At 46.2% G+C, this 11,232-nt stretch overlaps 1 long non-coding RNA gene across 1 annotated transcript; it reads left to right on the top strand.

Moving 5' to 3' along the window:
• The first annotated feature begins 5,723 nt into the window (after positions 1 to 5,723).
• Positions 5,724 to 10,737, top strand: LOC146817408 (uncharacterized). Its single transcript, XR_014962545.1, has 3 exons — positions 5,724 to 5,757; positions 5,945 to 6,004; positions 10,547 to 10,737. It is a non-coding gene; the product is annotated as an uncharacterized LOC146817408 (long non-coding RNA).
• Positions 10,738 to 11,232: the final 495 nt, after the last annotated feature.

Here is an 11,232-nt window from a genome sequence, read left to right as displayed (position 1 = left end):
ATAAAATCTATAAGTGACTTTCATGAACTCAGAAAGCATCTCCTTTCACCACTCATACCCTGTTCACTGTGTCATCGAGACTGGACCTTCTGTGCCACCACCTGCAATTTTCAGAAGGATGGGTGGTTGTTGGAAATTGCCCTTGTTGCAGGGTTATCCCCAAATGATTTGCTTCTTCCTCCAATTTTTTCCTGAACTGCTGTTGTTGGTTTTAGGACCCCAGGCACTTTACCACTGCTATTCAGGGCTAAAGTGTATATGCTCTCTGTGTAAATTGTGTTATGGATTGGTGTTTCCGTGATTGGCATATTTGATTTACTAGTCACTGAGTGTGCCAGGGCCTGTAAATCAAATGCTATTAGTGGGCCTGCAGCACCAATTGTGCCACCCACATGAGTAGCCCTGAAAAGGTAAATTAGACCTCCCACTGCAGAGTCTGCATGCAGTTTGTAACTGCCATATCGACTTGGCAAGTGTTCCCACTTGCCAGGCCCTAACCTTCCCTTTTCTTACATATCAGTCACCCCTAAGGTAGGCCCAAGGTTCCCCTGTGGGCAGGGTCCAATGTATGTTAAAGGTAGGACATGTACTGGTGTGTGTGACATGTCCTGGTAGTGAATTACAGGGCAGTTCGTTTTTCACTATGGAAAGGCTATCTGTCCCATAGGAAAGCATGGGAGTTAATTTATGAAATCTTATAAATATATCTTCCCATTTGGACCAGATAAGAAAATAAAGTTTAGCATGCCTGAACTCAGAATGTAAAGATGCATCTTTTAGTAATGGCGATTTTTACATTCTGGTGCCGATTAGGATCCTGGAAAAAATGTCCCCAACCGAATTGAATCTGGACTTTTTTCCGTACAAATGGTAAAAGCGCCGTACAAACTGCCAAGTACGATTCGGATGGGAAAAAGTCCATACAAATCGCATTGGGAAAATTCCCCCACATGTCCTCGGGTCGGGAAAAGTCTCCGACACGTCCCCGGACATTTTTACGTACAAATGGGAAAACTGAAGTCCAAATGCGCAAGTACGATCCATCCCATCCATCCGATTGTACAACTGTATGGAAAAAAGACCGTCCGGAGCGAACTCCCATAGCAACCATGGAGATGTCCAAATAAGTGCCCGGTACGCGCCGTACCCCCCCACCCCCCGTATGTTCGCGCCGTACCCCCAGCCCCCCCGCGGATGGGCACGCCGTACCCCCAGCCCCCCCGCGGATGGGCGCGCCGTACCCCCCAGCCCCCCGTATGTACGGAGCATACCCCCAAGCCCCCCGTATGTACGGAGTGTACCCCCATACCCCCCAGCCCCCTGTATGTACGGAGCGTACCCCCGTACCCCCCAGCCCCCCGTATGTACGGAGCGTACCCCCCAGCCCCCCGTATGTACGGAGCGTACCCCCGTACCCCCCAGCCCCCTGTATGTATGGAGCGTACCCCCACCCCTGTATGTACGGTGCGGACCTGGGGGTCCGCACCGTACATACGGGGGTGGGGCAGAACCTGGGGGTCCACACCGTACATACGGGGGTGGGGGTACGCTCCGTACATACGGGGGGCTGGGGGGTACGGGGGTATGCTCCGTACATACGGGGGGATGGGGGGTATGCTCCGTACATACGGGGGGCTGGGGTGTATGGGGGTACGCTCCGTACATACGGGGGGCTGGGGGTACGGGGGTACGCTCCGTACATACAGGGGGCTGGGGGGTATGGGGGTACGCTCCGTACATACGGGGGCTGGGGGTTATGCTCCGTACATACGGGGGGCTGGGGGGTATGGGGGTACGCTCCGTACATACGGGGGCTGGGGGTATGGGGGTACGCTCCGTACATACGGGGGCGGGGGGTACGGCACATACCGGGCCCCCTAATCAGCTCGCATCGCTGCGTACTTAGCTTTTCCGGCACTTTTTAGGTGCCGTAAAAATTTTCCCATCCGGCCTGCAGTCGGTGCGAATCGTAATTGCTGGTACGTAAAAACATGCCTAACTCCGTCCGGACGTCACGTCCGCGGTGTCCCGGATCACATTTGTATGTATTTTTCTGTCGGTTGGTTTTTTTCCGATTCGTACGGAAATGGTGTTTCCGTACGAATCGTAATTGCATGTTTGTAAAGTTTTACAACCCGGTACGAGTCGGATGGAGAAAAAGCTCCGACCCACGGTTTGTACCGGGTTTTTCCAGGATCGTAATCGGCCCCTCTGTGTTTGAAAATACCACTTTTAGAAAGTAGGTATTTTTTTGCTTAGCCATGCTGTGTGCCTCTGCTAAGATGTGTATTGACTGTCTGGCTTTGAAGTGACAGGGGCTGGGGATGTGCCGTGGCTCCAGAGAGTCTAGATGGGTCAGAGCTGGGCTGAATAGACCTGGGCTGCATTCAGAGTAGTGGGAGGAGTTGTCATTAGCACCTGCATGGGCCATGTCTGCCTTGGACAATGCTGTCTCCGCCTCCTCCTGGGAAGCTTGGCAAGAGAGGACCAAACTGGTTTGGACTAAGCACAGACACTCTCTGCCTGAGAGGACAAAGGAATTTGGAGTATAAATATTGGGGCCCTGACCCCAGAACTTTAGAACTGACTGGAATCAAGGAATCTGCCAAGAAGAAGAGCTGGAAGAGCTGCCAGGAGGAGTACTGCCCCTTTTCCGTGTTGTTGCTTTTTGGGGTTGGCCTGCAGTTGCTGTTTCTGCCTTGGGCAGTGAAAGGACTGGACTGAAATTTCTTTACTTGTGCTGAGTAGCTCCAAGGGCCTAAATTTGAGCTGGCCTCCTGTACTGAAGTCTAAGGGACTGCAAAGACTTCACCAACCTCTGAGTACCACTTCTGGAGCCGCTGTTTCAGTTGCCACAGAGAAGGGAACCCCAACCGTCTCCATCACTGACTCCGTTGCTGGCTCTGTGTCCTGACGGCACTGCAGACCGCACCGTCTGCATCTCGCACCGTAACCCTGGTCTCACTGACGATGATGACCGCCACCGCAACCGAGCCGCTGCTTGCACCGTGACCTGTGGGCATCGCAGTCTATACTGCCTCGCTTCGCTTTGCCATCCTGGTCTCACTGACGCTGTCACTGCTGCTGACTCGACACCTGTGACCTCATTGTGGTTTGGGGAACCGCTCGTAAAGTTTCACGATTCACTGTCTCGTCCCACACAGCTGTCTGGGCCGACCGACGCCAGCTCCCACAAACCTTCTCTGTTGCCTGCACCACAACCTGCCAACACCGCACCGAGCACCGTCTCGCCCTGCACCAAAAGTCTTGGTCTCACCGACGCCGTCTGTGCGATCATCACTGAGCTGCTGCCTGCACCACATCGAGAGGACACCACGCCCTGCACAGCTTCCATTTTGCAACGCAACCACGACGGTTGCCACGACCAGCTCGTACCCCCGTGTAAGCTGCAACGAGAAAGGTACTGTTACCAAGTCTGTTCACGCTTTTGCTGGCCTATATTGACGCGGTCAGCTGGAACTGTAAGACTATGGTATTTTCAGCATCGCGGTAGCCCCGGACGGAGCTACTGACTCGTATAAACTGTATTTTTGAGGTATTTCTGCAGTTTAGAAGACATCTTGCAAAGTATCTATTTTTCGATTACTGTATTGTGGATTCTTTATCATTTTTTATGTTGTTTTGAGTATATAAAAATATTGGATACTTTTCAAAAACTGATGTGGTGTCCTTGTAGTGCTTTCACTGTGTTACTTTTGGTTATGGGCAAATGGTTTACACACTGCCTCTAAGATAAGCATGACTGCTCGTGCCAAGCTACCACCTGGGTGAGCAAGGGTTATTTTAGGAGTGTAACTCCCTTATCCTGACTAGAAGTAAGGGTCCCTACTTGGACAAAGGTTTGAACCCCTGCCAACTAGAGACCCCCATTTCTAACAGTGGTATTTTCAGTCTCTCTGAGTGACAGAAGGACACTTAAGTTAACAGGACATAAAGGAGGTTAGTCACACACATAACTTTACACATTAATAAATCTGCACATGTTAAGCTACTCTTATGAGTAACTACTTTTTGTAATTTATCATATGCAATATATAGGTACTCCAAAGTGTAGACTTACACGCCGGATCCCATGAAATAGGTGGTGAAGTCAGTAAGCACATCAAATCACAAAACAGGGGCACCTTCCTCTACAAAAACAGTCCTGAGAGGCATTTTCCTCTTTCTACGTTATTCAGAATGCAGCACACATGTAATGAGGAAAAATGAGGTAAATACAAATATTTTTCCATGTTACGCCTGCTCTAAGGTCGTGGGGGGCGTAAGGTTTTGGCGCTGCCCCAGGTTTATGCGACTAAGTAAATCTGCGGCAGCATCAAAATTCATGGGATGGGTGTTGCATGGGAAAACCCAATGTAACGCCCATGGATGCCTCCTTGTAAGGCAAGGTAGTGACTTGCGCTGCTTTGTCTTAGTCCATATCGATAAGATAATGCAAAGACACGCTGAGTGACTTTGCATCACCTCATAGATTTGATTGGAAAAGCTTGCGCCACTGGAGGGCCCAAAAACGTGGCTCTCAGGTGGCACAAACCTCTCATAAATAAGCCCCTAAGCTTTAAAAAATGTTACTGCACTATTAACTATATTTTGTGTTTTTCTAAAATAAATTAAAGTACATTAAATTAAATTAAAATTACTTTTAAAGATGTTTTATACAAAATAAAGCGCATAAGGTTAGTATGCTATCACCACTGGAGATAGGGAACATCATATCTGTAACTTAGATGTTTAAACTTGCTGTAATATGGATACTGTCCATCATTAGAGGCTGTTCCCTAAATACAAGAGACTGAATCAGTTTATTTGCACGTCTAAACTGTGAAATGCTTAGGAAATGTGAGTAAGAACTCCATGGCAAGATTAGTGGTGGTTGAATAATTTTGCAATTAATTACGATATATTACTGGAGATTGGGAACATTGTACTTGCAACTTAGATGTACAACATCGTTGAAATATGGTGAATGTTCGTCATCAGAGGCTACTCCCTAGACACAATGTATATCCACAACAATAGTGGAATCGTATATGCAACACTCTCAATGTACTGTAATTTTGTCCTTTTGGCATTTTGAAGGGACTTAAGTTCACTGTCCTTAACTGTACATCCTGAATAGGAATTGTAGTAACATGTATGACATGTCACCATTTACATGATAATGCATGCCCATCAAGATGTAGGATGGAACAAATTTACTGTTATCAGATTATCATGTCTCATCTTTATGCATCTCCTTGTTCTACTGTTCTAATCACGGCTTTCATCTTTTCACTTGGGTGAACTTTTGGTTAACTTAGTATTCAGAATCAATAGCAAGCAGGATGGCTGCACCTCAAACGATTAGGTCCTTAGCTCATAATATGAGGCCTATGGATCATAACCTGATCCTCTGACTACTAGCCTATTACAAGATGGCCGTGTTTTTCTACACAAATAGACACGGGTAGCTTGTGAACTAAAAGTTGGATTTATAGATACAGAGTAGAATGGAGAATCTTCGAAGGTCAAACTTAACTAAATAGGTATTCATATCACACCTGTGACTTACTAGTCACTATTGTCATTTGACACACGTTGATTTGGACAATATCATATACATGACAAGATGGCGACACCATGTGGTAGGAAATGACGCAGATCGTTTACCACGCGGGTATACATAAGAGAACCAATATGGCGCCCACGCTGAATGCCACGGACCGGATACACGGCGGGAACGATTGTCTTTTTACGGTAAGTGTTGAGGATAAGAGAACGGTATGGGTAATGATGGAAGTATGCCATTGAACAATTGTATAGTTAAGAATAACCAACTTTGGGTAAGGAGAAGCCTACTTGGTTTTCTCATGGCTATTTAGAATAACTAGAAGGGTAATGTTACGAAGATAGCTTATGTAGTTCTACATTTCTTTATTCACAGATACAATGATACATTGACAGTATACCATAATCACTTGCAACAGTTGTTCTGGAATATTAGGTAAGCGACGTGTTATTATTGATAATTTCGATCCGAAATATATAATATGTGACAGTATGTAATTATAGATGTCTTAGAACTTTCAGATTACTTAGTCGCTAACTGGCTACAGTACCTAATATTATTTATGGGTACATTAAGATTACCTTTGAAGGTAAGCTCCTCCCTTTTTCTTATAAATATGAGGCAGGCATGCACAACTTAATAGCATCCAGTACTTAGTCATTTACGACATATCTTGATATTAAATGGCACAAGTGGTGACTTTATGCTTGATTTAAAGCAAATCGAGAACATTTCGGCACTATATCTTTCCTATTCTCTCATATCATTGATCTACTTTGTTTATATTACCGTCTTTAACTCGTTTCTTAACTCACAAGTCAACTTCGATACTTGAAATTTTGTGAGGGACGTTCATGGCACATCTTGGTGATGGATCCCGGTGATGGGACTGGAGAATTTATAATGTCCCTCCTTACTTCAATTTACTTGATCTTTCCCTAATCCTTACGATGCTCTTATCTTTATGTTTCAGCCCTGATGAAGTCTTGTTAAAATTTAAATAACAGATGAAACACGTGTTCGCAAGGAACTTAAAAGCAATGTAAAGTGTTTGGATGTTCGAATAAAGAACAGTGGATATTCTAGTTACAACGCATCATTTGACTCATTGAGTCCTTAGAGAATTCCAAATTAAGCACATGAAACGTGACCAATCCACCTTTGTGAAGGGTGTCCCACTGCTCAGCAACTGATGTTACTGCATTAAGGAACTTTTGATCCGTTTGACCTAAAAACATTTTTGGGTGCTAAAATATGCAAATGATGCTGCAAAGTGACTTATGTGGCAAGTGCAGCTATAATTATACAGAGAATGCTGTGGCCACTGAATCGTATAATTCCAATGGCCCAAATAAAGTGACTACCCTTGTCTGTTCTGGACATTATTGTGTTACCCTAGAATAAGGTTGCCTTCTTTGGCAATAGATATTTATCATGGTGGCTATTAACTCGAGGGTTAGCTGTATTTCGGCTGAAATTATGAGATCTAGGTAACTCTTTATTTTACCCCATTATGAACGGTATATACACCTTTGGCGTTTTAGCCAAGTTATTTAAAGATTTTTCTGTAGAAATTGACAATTTGGCTTACAATATTTTGAGGAATGGCTATCTTAGAGCCACCGCAACCCCGCAGAGATGCCGGGCCCTCTGATATTTTTTAATAACCACATATCATTTTAAAAGTTTACCAGAGTTAGTGTGGAAGAAGTGCATTTTGGGTCTATGCTTAGCCTGGGTTGGGGAGAGCGTTTGGATGATCTGCTCCATAAGAGGGAGCATTGGTGGTTCACAGTGGTTCGTATGTTTCTAGAAAGGTGTCGAGCGATTTCCACATCCCCCTAGATTATGGTTTTCAGGGAGAGTTTTGCAGGGTCGTGCTATCTGCTCCTCTGAGGTATGTCACCCAGTTGAACCAGCACCTGTATGATGTTTTGGCAGTATTTTTCCAGTTTGTCAGGACCAACTTGACGGCAGCGGTCAGAAGGAGGTCAAGGAGGTCCCTATCGTGTTGTGTGGGGAGATGTGCGGTTATGAAGGCTGTGGTAAGGGGGGTTATTGTGCATCCCAATGCCTTTTTAATAAAGTCAAAGATTTCGTCCCAGAACTTTTTGAGTTTGGGGCAGTAGTATATGAGATGCGCTAGATCTCCCGTCTCCCTGGTGCAGTTCCAGCATAGGTTGTCATCTCTGAGACCTAGGGCCTCATGTAGGTAGCATACCAGTTACCACTTCTAAAATACCGAACGATACCGAATCGGTATTTTAGAAGTGGTAACTCGTATGTAGGTAATGAGTCGGTATTTTTTACCGATTCGTTACAATTCGGTAATTACCGAATCGGTATTTACCGATTCGGTAATGAGGCATACCTTCCCATTGAGGGGAAGGTATGCCTCATTACCGAATCGGTAAATACCGATTCGGTAATGGTGGAGAAAATGCAAGGGTGGCAGGGTGTCACATTGACACCCTGTTGCACCCCTGATTCGGCCATGTGTGCACATGTGGCACACAAACATGCCCTAAGGGCATGTATGTATGCCACATTGCACACTGCTACGCGCTTCAAAATGCATACACACATACATTAATTATTTACCACCAACTATAAGTTGGTGGTAAATACCGACTCCTAAACACACACACACACTCCCCCTACATATCATTTCTGAAATCGGAATTTACCGATTCGGTAAAATTACCGAATCGGTAAAATTACCACATCGGTAACGTTACCGATTCGGTAATTTTACCGATTCGGTAGTTTTACCGAATCGGTAAATTCCGATTTCAGAAATTGACCCCCTACATACCAGTAGCCAAAATACCGGTCGGTAACGGTATAATTACCGAAAATCGGCCGTTACCGACCGGTATTTGGCTACCTACATGAGGCCCCTAGTGATGCCAGCCGGGCGGGTGTCCAGAATGTTTTGTGCAGGAGCCAGAATTTTGTCTCTACTTTCTTTCTACACTTCTCTATCCTTATTCTAACCTAGTTGGCAACACAGAGGGCTCCAGATGGATAAGATTAAAGAGGGCAATTTGAACTGTTGTTAACAGCAATTAAGCTACTATGTAATTATTGCTCCTCTATGCTTTTTGATGTGAAGATATGTAATGACCAACTGGAACTCTCTCCTGCAATACGAATGTACCTGTATTTGTTGACAAATTATTTTTAAAAAAAGAAATAAAAAAATAAAAAAAGTTTACCAGACATAAATAATATAAATATATCTCACTCAATTCATGATTCTCCTTTCGTCCAGCTGAAGTGCGTCACATATTTATTGTCTTTTCCACATGAATACTGCTGTAGCTTTATTGCAATTCCAAGAACAATAATCAATCACTTAGACACCATGGCAGAGTGAAACTCCTTTTTGAAAGTCAAGCAGCAGAACATAAGAGCCTATATACTTGGCTAGGCATTTGCACAGCTTGTCGCCAAACGCTTGACATGTACAACTTATAGTTATTTTGAAGTTTTGTGCATGTTGGAGAATGAAAGACATAACTTTTAATTTGACACTTGTTGGGTTCTGTAGTGAACGGCCTTTGGTTGTGGTCTGAATCTCAATTAGATCTCTCGGTTTATGGTATTCATGTTTTTAGTAATTTTTATCTGTAATTACTCACGTTAATATTTTCCTCTTATTATTTGTATTCATGCATTTTTTTGTGTTTTGTGAAAATGAATCCTGAAGCTAGTATATTGCCACCTTTTATTTAATTCATAAAGGTACACTCACAATTGAATACATTAGGGGCCTCATGTAGGTAAATAAATTTTACCGGTTCTTAAATACCGAGCCGTACCGAATCGGTAAATTAGAATCGGTAAGTTATATGTAGGTAAAAATTCGGTAACAGTTACCGATTCGGTAACATTCGGTAATTACGAATCGGAATTCACCGAATCGGTAAATACCGAGGTGGTATTTACCGATTCGGAAAATACCGAGGTGGTATTCACCGAATCGGAAAATACCGAGGTGGAATTTACCGAATCGGAAAATACCGAATCGGTATGTACGGATTCGGTAAATACAATCACATGACTTGACGAAACAGCTAATCCAGTGCAACGACAGCCCACCCAACCAGGAAGTGCCCACACCCAGGCAGGTGTACATAATTAGCCGAAGTGGCCACACCCAGGCAGGTGTACATAATTAGCCGACCCTGGAGAGGCTTGGAGTGCAGAGGAGAGGCAGGGAGCCTTTGCATGTGCGAGCGGGTAAACGAACAGCATGTCCAGCCAGAGAACACAGAAAGACGGAGGGGAAAGGAGGAGGAAGCTGAAATTTAGCCCCAAGGAACTCCAGGTGCTGGTGGAGGAGGTGGTGAAGCAGCACCAGAAGCTGTTTGGAAGGCAATCCCTGCAAGTGCCTGAGGTGGAAAAGCGCAACATATGGCTGGCCATCCAGGCGCAGGTCAATGCCGTGGGAGTGACCCACAGGGACATTGAGGTCCTCAAAAAGCGATGGTATGACCTCAGGATCGTAACCAAGAGAAAGATGGGCGACATCCAGAAGGAGGCCAGCCAGACCGGAGGTGGAACCAACAGGGCACCTGCCCTCACCGAACTGGAGGAGCTGGTGGCGGCCACAATCGAGCAAGAGAGCGTCGTGGGTCTTGGGGACGCCGACAGTTCTGCCAGAGCCGCAACACACCAAGGTAAGACGAAAGCACAGCAATGTAGCCCCCCCTACCCCTATCCCACATCCCCCAATTGTGAAACGATAATCACACTGCAGTCCACACGTGTCAGTGCAGACAGGCAATGCATTCCGGGAGATGTAGTCAGGGCAACACTAACCATGACGTAAATGTTACAGGGCAACAAGGCATGTCACGCACTCGAGGCACAAGGAGACAGGGGACATATTGGAATGTGAAATGATTGATATTGACGCTTGCAATGCAGCCCTTCGGGGACACTGAGCCAATGTTGTATTTCTGTCCACAGATGTGACATCATGCAGGACAGGGCATGCTGCAGGAGAGACGGCACACCGGCCACATAAATCACCTCCAGCCAGCACAAGTTCAGACCAGGGAGCAGGCCCACTGGCAGCCGCACCACCAACACAGCCAGCCTCGCCGCACACAGAGCCAGCATCACCTCACCGAGAGCCAGCATCACCACCACCAGAGCCAGCATCGCCACTCATGTTCGAATCACCGGCCACATCTCCGCTTGCAGGTGTGAGAATGAGGAGGCGTCCAGCAGCCAGGCTACGAGCCCTAGACACCTCGTCAGACGACAGCATGGGCCCAGAAGACCGCACCGGGCCCCAGGAAGGGAGCCATGCCACTGTACCCCACACCTCACAGGCAGCACAGACGGAAGCAAGAGGGCGCCGCAGGTCGCGTGTCCAGAGTCCACCAGCACCCACTGACGGCCATGGTGTCTTCTTGGGGCTCGAGGGCCAAATGTTGAAGCAACAGCGCCTGCAATCAAAGGCAGTCATGTCAGTCCAGAGGCACATGCGGGTGATGAAGACAACATTAGTCAACATGGACACTAACATTAGCGGCATGGCTGCGGGCATTCGGGACATGTCCCAGTCAATCCAGCAGTTGTGCAGCAAATTAGATGCTGACATCGAAGCACGGCGCCGGGAACGCCAGAGAAGGGACACTACCAACAGG

The sequence above is a fragment of the Triturus cristatus genome, chromosome 6 (assembly GCF_964204655.1).
Source record: "Triturus cristatus chromosome 6, aTriCri1.1, whole genome shotgun sequence".
NCBI classification, from domain to species: domain Eukaryota; kingdom Metazoa; phylum Chordata; class Amphibia; order Caudata; family Salamandridae; genus Triturus; species Triturus cristatus.
Note: the sequence above shows the minus strand (reverse complement) of the source record. Positions and strands in the feature narration are given on the sequence as shown.